The sequence below is a fragment of the Hippocampus guttulatus genome, chromosome 6, assembly GCF_054856545.1.
Source record: "Hippocampus guttulatus isolate MCC_2025c chromosome 6, RoL_Hgut_1.0, whole genome shotgun sequence".
In the NCBI taxonomy this organism is placed as follows: domain Eukaryota; kingdom Metazoa; phylum Chordata; class Actinopteri; order Syngnathiformes; family Syngnathidae; genus Hippocampus; species Hippocampus guttulatus.
The window spans coordinates 19,444,591-19,465,329 of NC_141266.1; the positions used below are offsets into that span (position 1 = coordinate 19,444,591).

Consider the following 20,739-nt stretch of genomic DNA (forward strand, 5'->3'; position numbering starts at 1 on the left):
GTAACACCTCTTTCGATACTGTCTGATTGGAAAATGAATGAAAAAATAAGTGCAAAATAAATGTATAAATATGATCAAGTTGTACTCGGGCTTTTTATTATATATATATATATATGATTTGAAAACATTTTTATGACCAAAACTGCAGTGGGTCGAATTGACCCAGGAACAAGAAACACAGCAACAGGGGTTAATTAAAATGATTTGATAAATACATATTAAAAAACATAAGGCCAAGCAGAGGTTTTTTTTCATGTTTTTTTTTTTACATTAAAAACTACACACCAGTATGTTTTAAAAGTCCATTAGACCTCGAGTATATCAAAAAGGAAATCGAACTATTGAATGTAAAACCGTAAGTTCAATTTCGGAAAAAGACAAGATTTAAAAAACCTGGGGAAAAAAGCCTTGTGATGGTCTACAGTCGTTTTAAAAACATTTTTTTCAATCTAGTTTGCTTGAGAAAAAAATGTTTGCCTTTTGTTCCAATGATCTCAAGAATAAAAATTTTTGGGGGAAAAAAAGGGAACATGACCTCATTAGTGGACGATGAACATGAATATTAATAAAAGATGTGATAACATAACTTATGAATTACCAGATGGAAAAACCCCACAAAATACACCAAAAAAGTCACATTTGCATTGTTTTCATTGTAAACATTTAATAATATTGCAACACTTTTCATAGAAGGCACAATGGTGAACACACACAGCCATTGTTGCATCACGCAAACAACTTATATATGAAATACATTTTTTTTTAAATCAAAGAAAAGAAAAATCTGCATCCATGATCATGATTGAGGGATCACAACATTATCCACGATAGCGCCCCCTTGAATTGAGATGATTTAAAGTCACATTTTAAAAGATTTGCATAGATTATCAATCCAAATAATGGGGGAAAAAATTGCCACTTGCCAAAAATTAATATGAAGCACTATCACACCCTAATTGGGTCTATATCTGTGTGTGTGTGTGTGTGTCAAGAAAAGGAAATGAAGGCGTGTTTGTTGTGCAGGATGAGAGGAAATTGGCGACGAAAGACATAAGACTCCAAAAACTGGCGTTTGCATAGAGTTTAAAGGCGACAGCTCTCATTGGCCGGTACGCCGGCTGCCAAACGAGCTGTCCAATCACAGTGCAGTAGGATTCACCGCTGCCGTGGGTCTCACATTCACCAGTCCGAGCTACGGCAACACCACCGCTCACTAATGATTCGATTCATGCATTGTTATGATTATTATGAGTGTAATTCGTATTATTATTATCATCATTAACAACTCCACAACGAACTTCTTGCTTCTTTCTGATTGGCCGAATGGCGTCCGCGTAATCGGAATCCTCCCCGCTCAGGTGTCCGTCAACCTGACAATACAAAGACGACGTGAAAGGGTTAAAATGTGCAAAAGGAAAAAGGGAACAGATCAAAGAGGTCGACGGCAATGTTAGCTTCTCGCAGTAGCCATTGGCTGGCTCACTGCTCCATGTATGTGGGGAAGGCCTAAAAGTGAAGACTAAAATGTAAGGAATAAATCTCTATAAAGTGGCCCACTACCACAAACAGCGAAGATGGAGCAATGACTGCAGATGTGGACTGCGACATTAGCTTCTTGCATTAGCCATTAGCCAGCTGATGGCCTAAATGCGAAAAAAAATTAAATATTAGGAGCAGATCTCCATGTAGTTTTACAAAAAATTAAAAAGGGGGTGCACTGAGAAAAGACAAATACGAGAAAAGACTGACAACTGGTGGTAACTTTGAAACACTGATGGCATAAGCACAGACGGAAGTGATTTTTGGCCGTACGCCGGACTGCCACAAACTAGACAAGGTGCATAGCTACCAACTGTAAGTGCAAGTGGCCGAAATGAGGTAACCAAAATACTGTATTCGGAATGACTGTGTGGATTTACTCCACTCTTAATGCAAAACGTAGCAAGTAGGCTACTAGCTTGCTAACCACCATCTCTTGAGTTCACCAAAATATTACGAACAGCTCTCTGTGCAGTGATACACCACACACACACTGCAGGAAAGGAGCACTGGTTAAGGACGTAGAGTTAGCTTCTTGCACTAGCTGTTTGTTAGCTAGCTAATAAACTTAAGCAGCATGACTGAGCAGAAACAACTCTTTTCAGTCATCCAGCTACTTAGCCAAGTGATAGTGCCAGAAGCTAATGTATGGGTCTAAATGACCGCCAATTTCTGGTAGCGGTGGCGCCGTGTACGTACGAACAGCGTCTATGTCCTAGCATGCCATCAAGCCAAGCGCCTGTACACTCAATGACCCAGGTTCATGTTCTTAAAACTCTGAGCGTTTTGGTCTGAGCCGTTGCTAAAGACGGCGTCACATGCTTGCGCTTAGCATTAGCGCCTCGTTGCGTACCAGTCGCCCTAACGACTACTTTCATCCTGCTAACACCCTTCAATATGGACACTTTATTAGGTACACCTGCAGGCACACAATAACGGGACTTACTGTATGTTGTTTTATTGTAAGTAACACAAACGAAGCAAGTGGTTTATTTTATTTTGGTGAATCCAATTAGGCCATTGACACTTCCAGTTTGCGGCCAACAAGCGGCTAATGCTTGAAGCTAAGTTAGCAGTTTCCCCTCATCTTTTCTTCATGAACTCCCTCCTTCTTTCTCTTCATTCCTTTCCTCACGCCTGCTTTTTATTTTGTCTCCCTTCATTTGAAAGTACCTTTCCGCCTTCCGTCCTTCTTTTCACCTCAGACCTACCTCATCCCTATTTCCTTGCTGAAATACTTTCTTCCCAATTACCTTCTTTCCTTTTGTTTGGAAAGTCAATCAAATAGATAGATTGAGAAATGGCCGATGCTGAGAGACGGTGGCGTTAGGGGGCGTGGCTACAACGTGGCATCCCAATCGTCAGTTTGTTGACTTCGTATGCTGTTTGGTGCTTTTAAAGAAACTTCAGTGGATTCTCTGCTAAGTGGACAATAAACTGCTGCAGCATGTGGTACGGCTGCTGCTGCTGCTGCTGATGATGATGTGTGTGTGTGTGTGTGTGTGTGTGTGTGTGTGTGTGTGTGTGTGTGTGTGTGTGTGCGCGCGCGTGTGTGCGTGTGTGTGTGTGTGTGTGTGAGAAGAAGGCACGCCGCTAATTAACAATACAAACTAGCGTTTCAATACAAACTTCCAGGCTGGATTCAGGCCCATCTTATTTATGTCGTCACTCTCCTTGTGAATAGTTACCGTGTCTCATCATGGGTACCCCCCTCCACCTCCAAGAACCCTCCACCACCCCCATCGCCCCAAGCCCCCCCCCCCCCCCCCCCCCCACTGCTCTGAATAGGCAGCCCGGATTGAGCAAACAGTCAGACTGTCAGCTCAATAGGAGGTCTGGCCGTGAACTTCAAGTGCTTCCCAGGCCCCCCAGGCCCGCAGCCAGACTTTTGGGGGGCCCCTACGTGCCAGCGCTGAAGAGGGAGGGCGGGGTGGGGGACCCCTGCCACAGTGGTTCCCAACGCAGCTGCAGTCTGCTGAGGAGGGACGGTGCGTGCCCCTTCTTTGCCAGTCATCCTCCAGACCCCCTTGTTACACACAAAGATCCAGACGCAAGCTGCTGGCCGTACAACCCCTCCCAAGCCCCCACCTGAAAAAAAAAACCCTCAACCTGCTCCCAGGCTCCTCATCATCTCATTAGCCCACGCCGCCACTCCACTGTCTGCCCTGGATGCTTTGTTTTCAGCTCTGCATAATTTACACAATAAATTGACGACGGCTGAGAATCCCACCCCACCCCACCCCACCCCCCAACCTCTCTGCTCAATATACCACCTGTTAAAAAGAAGCTGGCCTGGCATTGGGTAGCACACCGCTAAGTTAATCGCAATACATCGTTCGAGCCCCGACTGTATTACATCGTTTTAAGCAATCGTTGTTTGTTTGTTTTTTTAATTAATGGATTTTTAAGACCCTAATACTACTTACCGGCGAACATTTGTGAGTGTTTTCGAATGCAGCGAATGTTGTGTTCATGTTAAAGTTCCTCAGGGTTCGTTCAAGGTCACACATGTAAGCCAAACGTTCGGGAGATGTTTGTCTGTACTTTTCTTGTCGCCAGAGAATGTTGAACATGTTCAAGAAAAAAACACTACAACTAAAGCTTTGGCTGCGTTGCACGAAATCTGACGAGAACGCAACATTTGCGACCTTCGCAAATACTTACAATTGTTCGCTGCTTTGAGACGATTTACAGGATATAGCACACAACTTCCAATTTAGAATTGCGTGCCCTGAGTGTAGTACCACGTTGTGCCACAACATGCCAGGCAGCACTGAGCTCTACTGGAAGAGGTGCAACGTATTTGAAGATGTAATAGTTATTGCTCTCACATGAACATGAGAAATGATGCCGCTGAGAAGTATTGTATGTTTTGTTTGCATGTGCTGCTACTTCGTGTGTGGTTTACAAGTACCATAACATCTATGCTAATTTCGATTAGCCTCACTATTGCATTTCACATTCGATTTTCACATTAAGCTAGCAGACTTTTGTCATTGTATTTTTTTATTGAACTAGACAGTATTTATTAGTGTGTTGTTGTTGGTGTTGTTGTTGAGTCAGATTTACAGGAAATGTCCACTGGGAGTGACAAAACAAAGTCCACCAAAAACGTTTTCCACCTGAGTCAAAGTGGTAGGAAGCGTAGTAGCAAACTAGCGTCGGTGGTGTGGCAAGGACATAATGGCATATTGTTTCAACATCCGCTAATTACTACAAGTGGCATTTAAGCAGGTTTAAAACATTACAGTAAGCACACGCACAGCAGGGGAAGCAATGCTGGACTTGCACCACCTTGCATATGATCAGGAAGGCTGTCAGGGAGAGACCCCCACTCACTTACACTTACTCTCATTTGATTCTTTTTACTTGGTTACCGACTCTTTGTTTGATTGCATTTGATGGGTTTCAGGTCAGGCCTTTTTTCCCCAAAGATAAATAAGATGACAGAAAAAGGTGAAAAAAAATCAACATAAAAAAAACATACTGTCAATCTCTTAATTTATTTTAGAACTGACTAAATTTAAAAATGGGTTTGGCAATTTATACGTGTGTGTGTGTGTGTGTCACATGTACCTCACCTCCTCTGGATGGCACTCAAAGAAAGAAAGATGGCACGGTGGCGCACAGATGCCGGTTGAAAGCCTCGCGAGAGACAAGCATTGAAGCACCCCGTGATTTAAGACCAAAATACAAAAAAGCCACCCCGCCCACCTCCACGCCCACCCGTCGGCGCGGCAATTAAAAATAGCAACAACAACGTGGTGATTAAAGATGGCGGACGGTGCGGGTTTGATACCTGCACTTGGCGGCGGGTCGTCAAGATGGTGGCGAGCTGGAGGAAGAGGGGCAGCATAGCCAGGATGGAGCGAAGGAGGATTGCAGGAGGAAGGGGAAGAGGAGGGTGAGGAGGAAAGGGGAGTCGTGGTGGACGATGAGGAGATCCTTCCTCCTCCTTTTTCTTCTTTGTCGTTTTCAACTTGGCCGACATTAGCCTGCGCAGAAAAAGCAAAGATCAGAGGCCATTTTCCCATCAACACACACGCTCGCACACGCACGCACACACACACACACACACACACACACACACACACCTTTTCATGTGTGTTCTCATGGTACAGTCTGCCCCTCGGCATGCAAATGACTTTCATTATGCAAATGTATGCAAATCACATCCAAGCATGTGAGACCTGGGGAGAGAGGAAAGGGCGGGAGCCACGCCGCCGACTGACTGACTGGATGAATGAATGAATGAATGGAAGTGTAAGAAAAAAGAGGATGGGAAAAGACAAGAGTAGAGTGCAGGTCAGTGTGGCGGGAATTGGCAGGAGGTTGCAGGAGATGGCGGAATTAGCCGAATTTGCTCATATGTCCCAGAAGTGACTCAAAATAAAGACACATTGTCAGTCATTCAGTCAGTCCAGTGTGTTATTGTTGAAGCTAATGCTAAGCTAAGGGCAAAATCAGAAAATGTGATTCAGGCATGCACAAATGACTAGGCACAGTTAGCTCAAAGCTAAGCTAACTTAAGATATCCTTTATTTGTCCCGCAATGGGGAAATTACAATCTAACTTGATGCATCATCTAGCAGCTCTTTAGCCAGCTAAAGCTAACTAGGCTGACTCAATAAATGTCAGTTTGTTGTTGTGTTTTTTTTTTTGTTTGTATGTTCTTTTTTTAATCGTAAAGCTAAAGTAACAGCTAAACCAATAAATATGATTCATGCATCCATCAATGACTATGTAGGCCTACTGGCCTACTCAAACCAGATGCCTATTGCTGTTTCGCCGAAAGACGACCCAACTAGGCTGAATCCAAGAAATGTGATTCATCCTTCTACAAATGAAAAAGCATTGTTAGCTAAGATAAGTTCCCATCATGTGGTTACTTTTTGTTGTTTATGGGTGTGTTTGCAAATTCACTATAACATCCTAACATGACTCAGGGCGGTTGTGGGAATGAACTCTGATGCACTTATACCACTCTGAGCGCGCGTGTGTTCAGAGAGACCTGCCATTAATTTCCTATTCATATGCCTTATAGTATTTGTCTGACTCTAGAAGTAAGTGCTAATTGTCTCAGTTCAGTCTGGTTTGTTGTTGTTGAGCCTAAAACTAGGCAAAAAAACCCCTCCAATTTAGACCAAACACACGAGATGAGTATTTTTTTTATTGATTTGGGAACAATAAGACAAAATTGCGGTGGGCAGTCATGCTATTTGGCTCACAATAATTTAGCATGTCGCACAATAAAGCTTCTCACGACTTTCAATGGTAGGCTTTAGCCACGATGCTAACGTACACTACACATCCACGGGCAGGACGCAACAAAGAGACATGATTAACGAGCCAAGGGGGCGCTCTCGTCTGCCTCTTTTGTCTGCCACGTCACCCGAGGGAAGATTTGGTGGCAAGACGGAGGGAAAAAAAAAAGGGGTGACTAGGGAGTGTGAGAGAGTTGGGGCGCAAAGCACGGTGGGCGACAGGCAGAGGGACGGGAGGGGGAGGGGTGGTTGCGCCGTGAATGGGCGGCAAACCTCTCCTAATTGGCACTTGACATTTTTTTTCTGGAGTGGAGCCCGCTTTCCAAACGCTTTGCCGTCGTCCTTGTGCAGAAAAGTGCCTTATGCAAATATGCCTCTGTAGTGTCGAGCATCACAATGGTAGGGAGAGGCGAACGCTCGGCCCGGAGGTGTGAACGTTGGCAGCAATGACAAAGTTTTTTTCGCCGGAATTTCTACAGTAAAATCTTCACAAGGCTTGTTTTGTTGTGATTGAGAGTGTCTATGTTGTTGACTTTTTCTTGGGATCTCGTTCTGCGTGGAAGACATTTACAGGAGTTGTTGACGTCAACATTCTGTCGGATGTGAATTCAGTAAATTCAGTTCTTAAGTCTTTCAGTGGAAAACTACTATCCGAAAAAATATTTCTTCTTCAAAAAGAGTCCAAAATTCCTCGCGGAATCCTATTTTGCGCTCACCCAAGCACGATCGAAGTTATATTATCAATGAGTGAACACGAAATCATGGGTGCAGACATGTTTGAGCATGGATGTGACCATTGGTGACTGCTTGATAAAGTAAATATGCACGGGATCTTAATTCGATGATGCTTGGACGCTTAGAAATTTTGGCTTCCCCTTCTAAAATGTTAAGTTGTGTGGTCCTAGTGAATATTATCGTACTTTTAGTGTCATCCTAGCCCCTTTCACGCACTTTCAGAAATGTTAACGAAAATGTGCTTTTCACACAATTCTCACACTGTAAAATGCCAAAGTGTAAAGTAGGAGCTAAAATGTTCATTTGAGTTGGGGAAACTTTAAAATAAAATTTGTCACATTTATGTCAGTGGGCGGCCCCGTGATCCAGTGGTTAGCGCGTTGACCTCACAGTGCAGAGGTACCGTGTTCAATTTCCCGCTCCCGCCTCCCTATGTGGAGTTTGCATGTTCTCCCCGGGCCTGTGTGGGTTTTCTCCGGGTACTCCGGTTTCCTCCCACATTCCAATAACATGCATGGCAGGCTGATTGAACGCTCTAAATTGTCCCTCGGTGTGAGTGTGAGCGTGGATGGTTGTTCATCTCTGTGTGCCCTGTGATTGGCTGGCAACCGGTTCAGGGTGTCCCCCGCCTACTGCCCAAAGACTGCTGGGATAGGCTCCTGCACCCCCCGCAACCCTTGTGAGGATTAAGCGGATCAGAAAATGGATGTCAACAGTGTGCGTCAGCACAACAAAGCAGGCAATGTGTTAGCTTCAAACCATATTTGCGGAGTTGTTTTCACTCACGTCTTTAACCCTTTCAGGGACAGCGGTTACGACAGTGGACAGTTTCTCATGTTATGACTGACCCAAGTATTTTATTTTATGACATACTGTATCAAATAATTGTCTGACGGTGATAATTGCTTTCAATGCATGTGGCCTGTGCGGCAAGAAATTGGTCCATCGCACTGTGGGGGTCTATGGCTCAAAACCAATACAGTTAACATATTTGGAGCCACGCAGTTAAGGAAAGCGCACTTTTTACTAATCTCTTTGTGCGAGGGCTTGCGCAGTGGTCATACATTGAAGTTAGTGTGACAAGGAGGGGTGCTGTGCCTTTGGACAACACTGAAGCCATTTTCTAAACACTGTTGGTGTCTGAAGAAGAGGAGAAAAGGGGGGTGTTTCAGGAGTTGGGGGGGGGGGGGGTATGAATCAGAGGGGCTTATTGAGAAAACTGTCTGGCTACTCGGACCCGGCAGGATTGAAAAGGAGGCAAAAGGCCGCTTTGTCCCGGGGTGACAAGTGGACTTTCTCTATTGACTGTAAAGTCTACTGCTGGGGGGATGTGGAAGGGGACAAGTGAGAGGTGGTGGTGTGGGGGTGGGGGGCGGTGGACAATGGCTGTTTTTCTACTTGACACTTGGAGAATAAATGCAGAATATAACTAAGATCAACTATAGCGCTAGGCTCACCCAACTCCACCCCCCCCCCTCCCCGTTTTTACCTTTGTTGCCATAAATGTACAGATGCAGATCATTTTCTGGCTTCTACAGTAGTATCAGAGTTCCCTCTGCGATCAGAGATGCCGGCCCAGATCAGTGACATCAACACCCACTTCCACTTTGATCCCTTTCATAAATTCGGCATCGGAAAAAGTCTGAAAAGCCAGCTATACACAGGCAGTGTGAAAGGAGCAATCCACTGCTAGCTTTGTTGTTTTGAACAAACTAACCCCTTTGACATAGACTATTGAAGTTTTTGCACTTTTTGCTTGGTTGCTGTTCCGACTTTTTCACGGTTCACTGACATTTTTGTGATTGTGACGACTTCGGAGGTTGCATTTGGAGACCCGTACTGTTCTGTGTGAAAGGTATCGCCACTTAACTCATTCAGTACCAGCCAATTCTGGACCAAGTCTGAAAAGACGTTTAAAAACGTCTTTGGGAGTGAATGAGTTAATCTCCTGGACTTAATTGCTGGTTGGGTCTGTAGCCTTTTTTCCGCTGCCCATCAAACCTGGAGTCAACCTGCGAATTTGCCAGCTTCTAAGGTACAGGTAGTATCAGAGGTGTGTCGACTGCTGTGTGAAAGGGGGTAGCAGAAAGCCAGTCTGGGTGTGCCATTCGCTTTTCCCGCTCTGTTGTGGTGGCCCTAACGTAAAAAAAAAAAAAGTGGCTGTTTGAAAGTACACGCAGTTGTTGCTTTTGCCCTGCTACACTTCTTGATGTGCCAATTTTGCTGCAGCTCTGTGTGAAAGCGACTCTCAGGAGCACTTCAATTTTTTTTTTGTATTGCACATATTCCCAAAATGTGATTCCAGAGGGATGAATCGCTGCTGCTTGTTGGGACAGCAAAAGTGTTCACGGGCCATCGGAATCGCGGGGTGAGCAGCGGTCTCGGACCCTTTGCTGCCACCAGCAGGGGGCCGCCCTACATCTTTCAGGGACAGAAAAGAAATCACACCTTCAATCAGCCATCGCGGGCATGCGCCTTGCCGATCTGATTGACCAATTACCGCCGGCCACAGAAGCTAAAGGCTCAGTTTGTTCACCAGGGGTACTGTCTGCTTGATTACCCCGTTGGACCCACCCCCCCCAACCTTTGGCCGTTCAATGAGATCCCATCAGGCATTTCCTTCATACAAGGCAGCCGTTTCATGGGTCAAATCAAATTTTATGGATTCCTACAGAAGCAAAAAAGAAGCTGCGTGAAAGTTTTGCTTCATTAATTTTCACACAGCCGCGGTTCCGTCTCCGGTGTGCCTCTGATGCTACCTTGGAAGCTAGAAAATGTGCTGGGTTGACTTTAATACTCCATTACATTTCAGTACCTTTCATACAGTACAGAAAAAAAAATGTCGGTACTCTCAACTTTTATTATTTTTAATTGCAAAGCATAATATTTGCCGTTTCAATGTTATTTCATGGTATTGTGAAAATTTGGGACTTTTCTGAAGAATATTCTGCGCATCGCTTTTTTAATGTCTGTGTTGTGTGCGAAACATCACACTCGCATTCTGGCTTTCCATTATTCCCTCTCACACAGCTGTTGTGAAATGTGCTGGTGGACTTAAACGCTCTACTCCATTTCTGTACGTTTCATGCAGAACAGCAACATGTGTCGAAAATGGGGGATGATGGGAAATGGCCCTTTCACACTGACCAACAAAGCCATACTTTTCCCAACTTTTCGGATGTAGTTATGAGCTAACCATCACACTAAATGACACAACAGCCCGGCACCCCTCAAATCAAACATCCTTTCACACAGAGAAAGTGGAACATTAGAAAAGGGGAAGGAAGGAGGGGAAATGATAAAAATGAGACTTGGATGCCGGCAGGGTGTACCTTTAGCAACATGATTAGCTGTTTGCAACTTGTTAAGCGACTTGTCGAAATCCAAACGTGATTCAGGGGTGACTCAGTGCCGGGTGTTTTTTTTTTTTTTTTTTTTGATTAGCGCTGCCCATGTGACTGTCCGTGTGCTAAGCTCCAGCATGCCTCCTCGGGCACGGGGATCATGGGGGGCAGATTATTAGATTACAAGTGATCCCCTTTCTCAATGCTATACTCAGAAGCGTAGAAGTGACACATATGAATCTTTTATAGCAGTATTTGGGGCGAGGGGCATACACAATGTCCCAAAACTCATTTAGTTGCACCTGTGAGAAAGGAAACGCATGAAAACAATCTCCAGGTCCCCAGAAAAAAAAAAAAATATTTTAAGGGTCCAAAAGCCTCCCCCGAACAACAACAACAACAACAAAACTAAGTTGTACCCCCGAGAAAGCGTTCCCAATACCAATTTAAAATCAACACTAAATTAGGTGGACATTTCGAAAAGGATGCACAAAAAAAGTCTCAATGACCCCCATTGTTGGGTGTAAATTAATGTATTTGAGGGTTCTCAACACAGCACTCCAAATCTCACTTGAACGATGAAGTCATACTGATTGACATGAAATTGGGTGTCCGTCATTATAGGATGCACCAAAACAAAATATTTTTGGGGTGAAAATATTCCACTTTGGGGATTCCAAACACAACCCAAAAAGATACACCACCCTAATAGATCTATAAACTAAAAAAAAATAAATTTAAAACTATTGCAAAATCTAAAAAAAATAAATAAATCAACTCAAATGACGCATTTACAAAAAAGGAAAAAAAACAGATTAAAAAAGAACTCACAGGTTCAAAGACAAATTTGAATTAACTGAATATGAAAATTTTTTATAATGAAAAGTCCAAAACTATTACAATCCTGCCTCTTGGATAAAAGTTGTCTTGTACTACCAAGTAAATATAAGAGAACCTTATACTTAATTATAATTTTTTTTTGAAGACTTTTTTCCCGCTGACTGTTGTGTTCAATGCCGCCCGCTTTTCGCATTTGTGGACCACCGATGTGCAGGACAAAACAAAAACCTGGTACTATACCTCTCGCTGCTCTCCCCCCGAGTCCTTTGGACTTTCTTTTTGTTTTTGTTCTTGCGTAGCGAGGTCCATTCGTGGGTCTTGGTGCCTTTCCAGGAGTGTAATGGGATTCTTGTTACTTTCGGTTATCTAGCTTTATGAAGAATGTACATCACTCATACAGCTAGATAACCAAAGATAACAATCAACCCCGAAGGCTCCACCCATCCTCCCGCTGCCGACTAGCTTGGACCGAGCGGTCGCCGTCCTGTGAGCAGACACAAGCTCCTTCAGTACACATGTCTGTGACCAATCAAACGTTTCAATTGTCAACGTCCCTCATGCTTCGATAGCCCCAAAACATCCGTTCCGCCAAGTTTGTGATGTCAGCAGGGGCTCTGGCCAATCAGAAAGCGCAAAAGATTTGACTGGTATCAGAATTTAAAGCCCCTTTCACGCGCCTATTCAAGCCGTAAATGTTCCACCTTTTACAATGTCTGCCTCGTCAAAATGTAATGGCAAATTTCATTTCAAGGTTTGAAAGAAGTCTCTTTTGACCCTTTCAGACCACACATCAATGCCGTATTCCCCCTTTTTTGCCAGTCAGTTTGAAAGGTAGCCTTGGAGGTAGTCACAATGGTCTGACAAGGATATTCACGTGAAAAGTTCCCCCATCTTCATTTATATTGCGCTTTCACAACAGCCGCACCAGCAACAAAGCGCTTTACAGAACATTTCACACAAAATAATACGAGAGCACGTAACATAAACCGTTGACAACAATTCAATTTCAAAAACTATTCCAACGCACGCCTTGTTTGTCGCGGTTCTAGATGAAAGACGAGAGAAACAAAGTCTCCTTTCACCAATGGATTAGAGGTGTCATGATCGCAGCATTTAGGCATCACGCACGTAAAATCCAAAGCCCCTTTCACACTGCCAATAAAAGTTACACTTTTTAGCGGGTGTTCAAAGTCAAATTGACCAATTCATAAATACAATCTGAAGCACCTTCACAATGCCCATCTATTCTGCGTGAAAGGCACACCATCGTAATTTCAGATCTGGATGGTGGTGCCTTGATTTACAAGCAGAATTTGACCACACTCAAATCAGGTTTCCCCATTGAAATGAATGGAACTGCCATTTATTTGTTCCAGCCTCCGCCCAAAAACAAATAAAAATTTAAATTGACAGAATTTGTAATGCTTTTTAATGAGGGGAAAAAAATCACTCAATAATGGTGTGGTTTATCATGAGAATGTAAAAAAAATAAATATTTTGTGCTCATGATTAATCCAATGCATCTCCTTCTGGTGTGCACGACATGGTCCTTGAAGGGCAGTATAATAAAGTCAAGCGGACACAAACGAAGAATGGTTTCAAAACTACTGTGACTCCGTTTGCTGCTATAATATTAGTCATTTTTTCACTGCGGATAAAAAAAATAAGACCCTCTTTTCTGTCTTTGTGTGTTACTGCACATTCTGTTTTCAAATATTTGTGGCTTAAAGGTGATAATATGGCAACTATGGATGCTACTCATGACCTCATCTGTGGCGTTTTGCATTGTGTGCTAGCCTTAGGATAGCGTGGAGCAAAGTTGTGCGGTTATTTTAAATGCACAGTGTGAAATGATCTTTTGTTTGATGTTTAGTTTGACAGTGCACGTCAACTGCGAGGGGCATTAAACAACTTGAAGTCTCTCTGCCAATCTGCTGCTTGTTGCGAAACAAGGTGTGTTGAGTTGTATGGTATGTGGAATTCAAAGTCAAAACGGCTTAGATCTTGAAGGAGTCACTCACAAGTCGAGTCACTCGTACCTCAAGGCTCAACCATGTTCTGTTTGAAAGGTAACAACATGGAGAAGCGTGAGGAACCCCCCCACCACCACTTTCCCCCTCCCGACCCCAACCAAATTTCTTAAGGAGTCTCTGAGCACAATTCAGACCACCCCATGTCACTGTGCGAAAAGTACAGAGGAGGAATAGGGGTCAAACTCAATTCACCCCTTTCACGCTGCCCGTTAAAGATGGCATTATTTATTGATTTAGTTTTGTTCGGGCAGAATTCAAATTGCAAATTTCCCAACATCAAAGCTAGTATGTGAAAGTACACCTGAAACTTACTTGGGTAATGTTTCCTACTTTGCTGTGTTTAGTGTGAAACACAAATGGTCTGAACACAACCCTTTTTTCGTAAACTACGTGAACGAGGCTTTAAGAAAAGCAGTAGTGGGTGGAGCGATAGCCGGTTCAAAGCAGCCCGCCGCCTGGTGCCCGCCCTCCCCCGTGGCGCGCCCACGTCACTCACCGGGCGAGCCCTGCGGGTTAGTGACATCTTATATAACGCCACCCCCCGCCTGGACCAAAATTTCTTTTTAAACGAAACCAGGATGCTGGCTGTTGGACTACAAAAGAAAGACGCTCGTCTTCATTTCCATTATCTGATGCCAAAGCTCAGGTTGGTGCCAAAAGCCACAGGGGGACGGGCGGCACGGTGGAGGGAGCACGAAGGGGAAAATCCACCAACACGCATACAATATTACCTTTTTACACACAAAAACAAAAAAACCCACACAAGCAGATGTCGAGAATGTAACACACCCAGTGGGGTACATGGCACAGGGGTGCGCCTAATTAAAGCGGCTGTGTGTGCCCACAACCCCCCCCCCCCCATTAAGTCACTCCCCCTCTTTGAAAGGGAGGAGATGGAGCTATATATTTGCAGGCGGTGGCATATTCGCCAGTCAACATGGACGCCGTGCCTTTAGCACAGACGCTACTACGTGTTAGCACAGATGCTACTTTGTGTTACCGCAAGGTGCTACATGCTAACACACGAAGATGAAAACAACCGGCATGTGCGACACAATCAACGGAAGGACACGAGTACGCTCGTACATGTGAACACACACACACAGTGCAAACACAACACACATTCATAGAATATCTCTCACACACACACACACACACACACGTATCAAATACAGTAAATGTATTTAATTATTAACGGCATATTGACACTTTTGTTGCATCATTTTTACGTTATTGTCCCCCTCACACTCAGATTACATTTTCTTGGTTTGCAAAGGAGGTGATGATAATAAACCTAATAATAAAAATCATAATAATACACCGAGTTATTGACAGTATTCACGATTTGTAATCATTCACTTTTGTCAATATGCTCCTCTTCACCTTTGTAGCATATTGAAGTCTTTAATATGACTTTAATATTAAAGTCTTTAATATGCTACAATAATCAACATGCACTTTTATACTTACTGGCCGCTGTGATGTCCCCCCCCCCCCCCCCCCCCGCTTTTAAAACATAAAGTACACTTTTATTTTAAATGACCTGCCTTAATAAATTTAGATTAGATATGATGTCGTATCATTGTCATTTATATACTGTGTTTAATGCACGACTGAACCCTGCTCACGTGTTTGAACGGAATTATTTTGCAGTCGTGAATTATTATTACCAGTGTCTAAAAATATATAAAAAACTAAAATACATATTTTAAAAATACAAAATGATATGGTGAGTGCGCGCGCGTGTGTGTGGTCAATTACCTACACGGCGCGTGCGCGTATCGTCAGGCCTTTGAGTGTGCGTGTGGGTGCACGTCTGCAAAGAAAAAGGAGATACAATTTTTTTATTCCGCAAATGGAACAAACACGCATGCTCACGTTTTGCTTTTGAAAATGTTCAAAATGCGGGTGCTCAATGAGTTATTGTAGAGCACACTCCGTGGAATACAAAGTGAAATGGAGCACAATTTCCACAGAGGTGCACTCACAATTTTTGCACACGTTTATAAACGCCAGCGCACACTCAACGCGTGACACGTGTTTCTGCTTTGAAATTTTAATACGAACCATCACAAAATGTAACACAATAAATCTATGTAATTGTGTTCAATTAGTAACTATTAGTGCGTGTGTATGTGTGTGTGTGTGTGTGTCCGCGAAAATCTCACATCCCCATCATGTGGAACCTTGCATAATCCGTGTTTTCTTCCCTAAATGTTCTGATCCGAACGCGCGCACGCTGTTGTGTGTACAGGTGCATGTACGTGTGTGTGTGTGTGTGCGTGCGTGGTATATTACATACGTATACAGGCGAAAAACACGCTATTTTTTCCTTCCATGTGAAGCCTCAAGCTGCACTTTTTTTGTCTTGCTATTAATGCGCGTGCACTGCGGCTTTTGCTGGCATAATCCTCCTCATCATCTCGATGTGGCTCACGTGGCCGCGCACGGCGTCAACGTGCAGGACTAAAATAAAAAAAAAGTGCGTCTTCGTGTTTGTTCGTGTTAGTTGGGGCCTGCTGCTAGGTGCACATGCACGACGAGAAATAATGATAATGAAGATGCTAGAAATCACGTCAAATCACACGCACGTGCACGTAGTTTACCGCCACGCGTGCACGTAGCAGCAGCAGCAGCGGCAGCAGCAGCAGCGGCGGAACCAACACGTGATCGAGCACTGGCTCCTAAGCGCACATAATATTGTTGAAAAAAAAAATCTGAATTCACGTTGTTTATTTCTATTTGCCTTCTTCAGCGGATGGGGATGGCGCACAATCATGATGACATGCAAGCGAGTGCATTTCCCCGCAATTGAAGAACAAAAATATGATTATGAGTAATAAAAATTGTACGAATATCAGCAGTGATGTTTGATACTCACGCCGTGTGTGGGACCGGAACCGGAACCATCCGAGCGTGTGATGAGGCTCCCGGCCGTGAGTGCGTACTGATGGCGAGTGAGCGGCGACTGAGCCGGCGGAGGCTGACGCGCGCGCTCTTGACGGCCGCGCCAGGCCGTGACGTTCGTGCGTGCGTGTGCGTGCGTGTGGCGTCCATCCACTCAGACGCCTGCCGCTGCCTCGTCCTCCAATGGCAGCGGCAGAACAGTTATTTCCCGCCAAACTGGCTCTCCCCCCCCCCCTCCAAAAAAAATTACCCTCCCTCTTCCATCGCCTTATCATCAACCCCCCCCCCGCCCCTCCGACTCCCCCTAGCGGCTCGCTCGCGCTCTCCATCATTGCGTCACATGTACTGAGAACTTGGACATGGCTGTTCCAAGAACATATAGATATATATATGTGTGTGTGTGTGTGCGCGCGCGCGTGTGTGTGTATACATATATAATATATGTATATATACAGTATATATATATATACAAGTGTGTGTAGTCAGACAAGGACACGCCCCCTCCCTGACGTCACGCAGGCCACTTCCGGGTAGCTCCCTCCACCCCCACCCCCACCGTGACGCAGCTGGCGGATGCCCTAGCTCAGCGGAATTGGAAGATGACTAAAATCTCCATCATTCCATTTTCAAGAGTGTTACTCCTCATTACAGATGCAGGCGAGAGAAACTGAGGACACCCTGAACGCGTCCCCAGTCAGCCACGGGACAAATATAGACAAACAGTCACACTTACATTCACATAATACATTCCCAACCGTGTGCAGTTTAGGTTCGTGAATGAGGCTAACATGCATGTTTTTGGAACGCAAGCACTGAACGGACATGCAAATTCCAACCGCGGTCCAGAGATTTGAACCGGGAACCTCTTGGGTGTGAGGCAAATGTGCTAATCACTATTTCACCATGCTGGCCTCCCCATTCATGCAGTCATGCTGGATTATGACATTTGAAATGGAGTCAAGCCCAACTGTTTGCTTTCTGAGAATAGAAGCATGGGTGGTGCTTGTGTTTTAGATCTGGCAGTTTGTAAGTGACGATGCTAATACGTTAACATACTTAATGTATGGCAAATCAAGAATAGATCATTTGATTGAATCAAGTACTACTTGTGGTTTGAAGACATCGTTCGAAAAAAAAAATTCTAAGTCATAGCACAATAACATAAGAAGCTAACAACACTCCTTCTTGGGCGTCTACTTTACCGTTACCGTGTCGCCTGCGTCCATTTTGTAGCACCGTACCATTAGCGTCTGCTATCTTCTTTGTCGTCTTCTTGTCTTTAAATGATCAGCTCATCAGCAAGCTTTGCAGAAGTCTGCTCACGATTCCCGATCGTTTAAATCAGGTGAGATGGAGGAGGGAAATATATAAAAAAGACTGAACAGGGCCGCCCCGAGGACCAGACTTGGGTACTGGTGGTCTAGCCATTTCTTAGTTTGCATTCTTGTCCATTGGTACGTTGTTATGGTCTTGCGAAACGTCATCCGTCGCCGCCCAAGTACTGTTCCAGTCGAAAAATACCACGGAAACCAAGAACTCAGAGACTACCCGTATCTTGTTCTTGTCCGCTAGCTTAAACTAAAGATGTAGCGGTTGGTTATTTGCGAAGGTTTGGCGAGGAAAATATCTCGAGATACATTGGGTGCCGTTATCACAGAAACACATCACAGTCGGGAGGGAAATAAGCAATTACACAGCCGTTCCAATTTACAAAGAGACTCCCGTCGACGTTCTTTTAAAGAACGTACTTGGCACAATTCACAAGACGGTACTCCGCGTTGTTCATAACGTTGTGCTTGTAGCAGTTTGGTCTTTACTCGTTTCGCAAGCGGTCAGGTTTTATTTTGTCCTTAGCATCTAGCTTCTGTTTTGACTCCATACTCCCACCTACTTTAGTTTATACGTCGGGGATTCTTACACTGCTCCAAAAAGAGATATTTTGTCCCGACACGATTGTCATCATTGTTTTCTGTTTGTACTTTTTTATGCTTCCTTCATTTAAAAAGGTCTGGCTTGAGTGTTCTTGTTTGGCTGCCTGCTCTGTGATCCCATATTTACCCTATTTGCACGCGCTAACATGGTCTGTTTCTCACTTTCTTCTTTAGTGTCTGTTTTCCTGTGAGAGGGGAGAAGCTGAAAATGACAACGTTTCCCAGAGGAATTTCATCACTCTTTACCGGTAAAGCATTTCATCCCTGTTTGACACCAAGCGGACCGCGAGCCCCCCCGTCTCCAGCATGCACGTGCGTGGCGCTCGGTGTGTGCGTGGGATGCACGCGGGAGTCCAGGAATCTGGGATAGAAGGGGGGTGGGAGGGGGGGGGGGGCGCCGCGGTGGGATTTGTGGGAAGCGTGCAAATCAGTTTTTAGTGTTAGCGCCGAGCCTGGAGCCGCAGACAAGGGTCCAAAAAAGAGGCGTGCACCGCCCCATTATCATAAGAATCACATGGCGGGGATAAAAATCTCCTTTGAATAAATTACTGCTTCAATAGGAGGCACGACTGCCAAAGAGACAACTTTGTCAGCCCCCCGCCTCACCCCTCCACACACATACACACACACACACACACGACTTGGTTGTCAGGGGTCTCTCTCTATCTCTCTCTCTTTCTCTCCACTTCTCTTTCCTGGAAGCGGCGTAGGCCTCTAAATGGCGTCTCTGTGTGTGCGCGCGCCTTCACCGATGCCAGGCTACCGCGTCCGGCGGGTTAGGCAGGCGGCAGGCCCCGAGCGCCTCTTGGGAAAGACCACCGCTCTGAGGTGCTTAATGGGATAGATGGGTGGGTGGGGAGGGGGTCGAGGGGTGGGGGTGGGTGGGGGGTGTACAATGGGGGTACATCCAGTAGCCCCCACCGATCCTCGTTCTCAATATCCCACATCCATCCTACTCTCTTCCTCCCTCTTCATGCTGCATGGGAACCCGAGACGGACCAGCACCACCACCCAAGTTCATTTGCGCCCTTGTTGCACATGTGCGCGCGCACACACACACACACACATATGCACACATGCACACATGCACACACACACACACACACACACACGTCTTGGAAGAGGGGAGGTCATTATAGAAATTTAGTTCCACTAAACAATAAGGTTCACTTTTTGCCAGTCATAAACAGAAGACATGCCTGGAGCAATTTGACAAAATGTCTGCCCTTTATTATTTGGAGCTAACTAACAAATCTAAATACACCAATGATAATTTGGTACACATGCACATGCAAATCATCAAATAAGGCAAAAATGGCAACACCCCAATCACAATTAGTTTGGCAGCATGGCTCACTATTTGGCGAGCGGAATGTTGTTGTTGAATGGCTTGTAGCTTGTTAAAGAGGAGTCTTTATTAACGAATTGGCAAATGACATAAAGAATTAATAACCCCGTTAATAACTGCAGCCTTATTGCAAAGAACGATTCGATATTTCATGTCAACATGTGGCCAAGTCAAGTGTTCAAATGGAACACAAAATGGCGTCCCTTTGGTCTTTATAACGAACAAATCTGACTATGTAAATTATGGTTTGGTACACTTTCACATACAAGAACGAGAATCCCCTAATGACCGTTTTGGCAGCAGGTCTCACTATTTGGCAAGCGGAATGTTGTTATTGAATGGATTATAGCAGCTTGTTTAGGAGGAGTCTTTAAGAACTAATTAGCAAATGACTTTTAAAAAATTACAATTTAAACACCATCAATAACTGTTGCTTTTTCGTAAAACACGAGATATTTTAATTTATATACGCTATATATATATATATATATATATATATATATATGTGTGTGTGTGTGTGTGTGTGTGTGTGTGTGTGTGTGTGTAAAATATGCTATTTATAACTGTCTAACAAATCTAAATATGTAAATTATAGGTGATACACTCCTGCATGCAAATAATCAAATAAAGCAAGAATGGGAACTCTGCCGATGACAGTTTGGCAGCTTGGCTCACTATTTGGCAAGTAATTGCTGTTATGAATGGATTGTAGCAGCTTGTTAAAGAGGAGTCTTTATTAGCTAGTTAGCAAATGACTTTAAAAAAACCTTTCTAACCCCAACAATTACTGCGGCTTTA

The 20,739-nt window shown here is 44.3% G+C and overlaps 1 long non-coding RNA gene across 2 annotated transcripts; it reads right to left on the minus strand.

Moving 5' to 3' along the window:
* Window positions 1-638: 638 nt before the first annotated feature.
* LOC147203960 (uncharacterized) lies at window positions 639-16,726 on the minus strand. Of its 2 annotated transcripts, XR_015101216.1 has the most exons (5): window positions 16,637-16,714; window positions 15,517-15,571; window positions 11,963-12,206; window positions 5,339-5,534; window positions 639-1,370 (listed from the first exon to the last, which is right to left on the minus strand). It is a non-coding gene; the product is annotated as an uncharacterized LOC147203960 (long non-coding RNA). The 2 variants fall into 2 exon arrangements; XR_015101217.1 differs by lacking the exon at window positions 15,517-15,571 and having other exon boundaries at window positions 16,637-16,726.
* Between the last annotated feature and the right edge of the window lie 4,013 nt (window positions 16,727-20,739).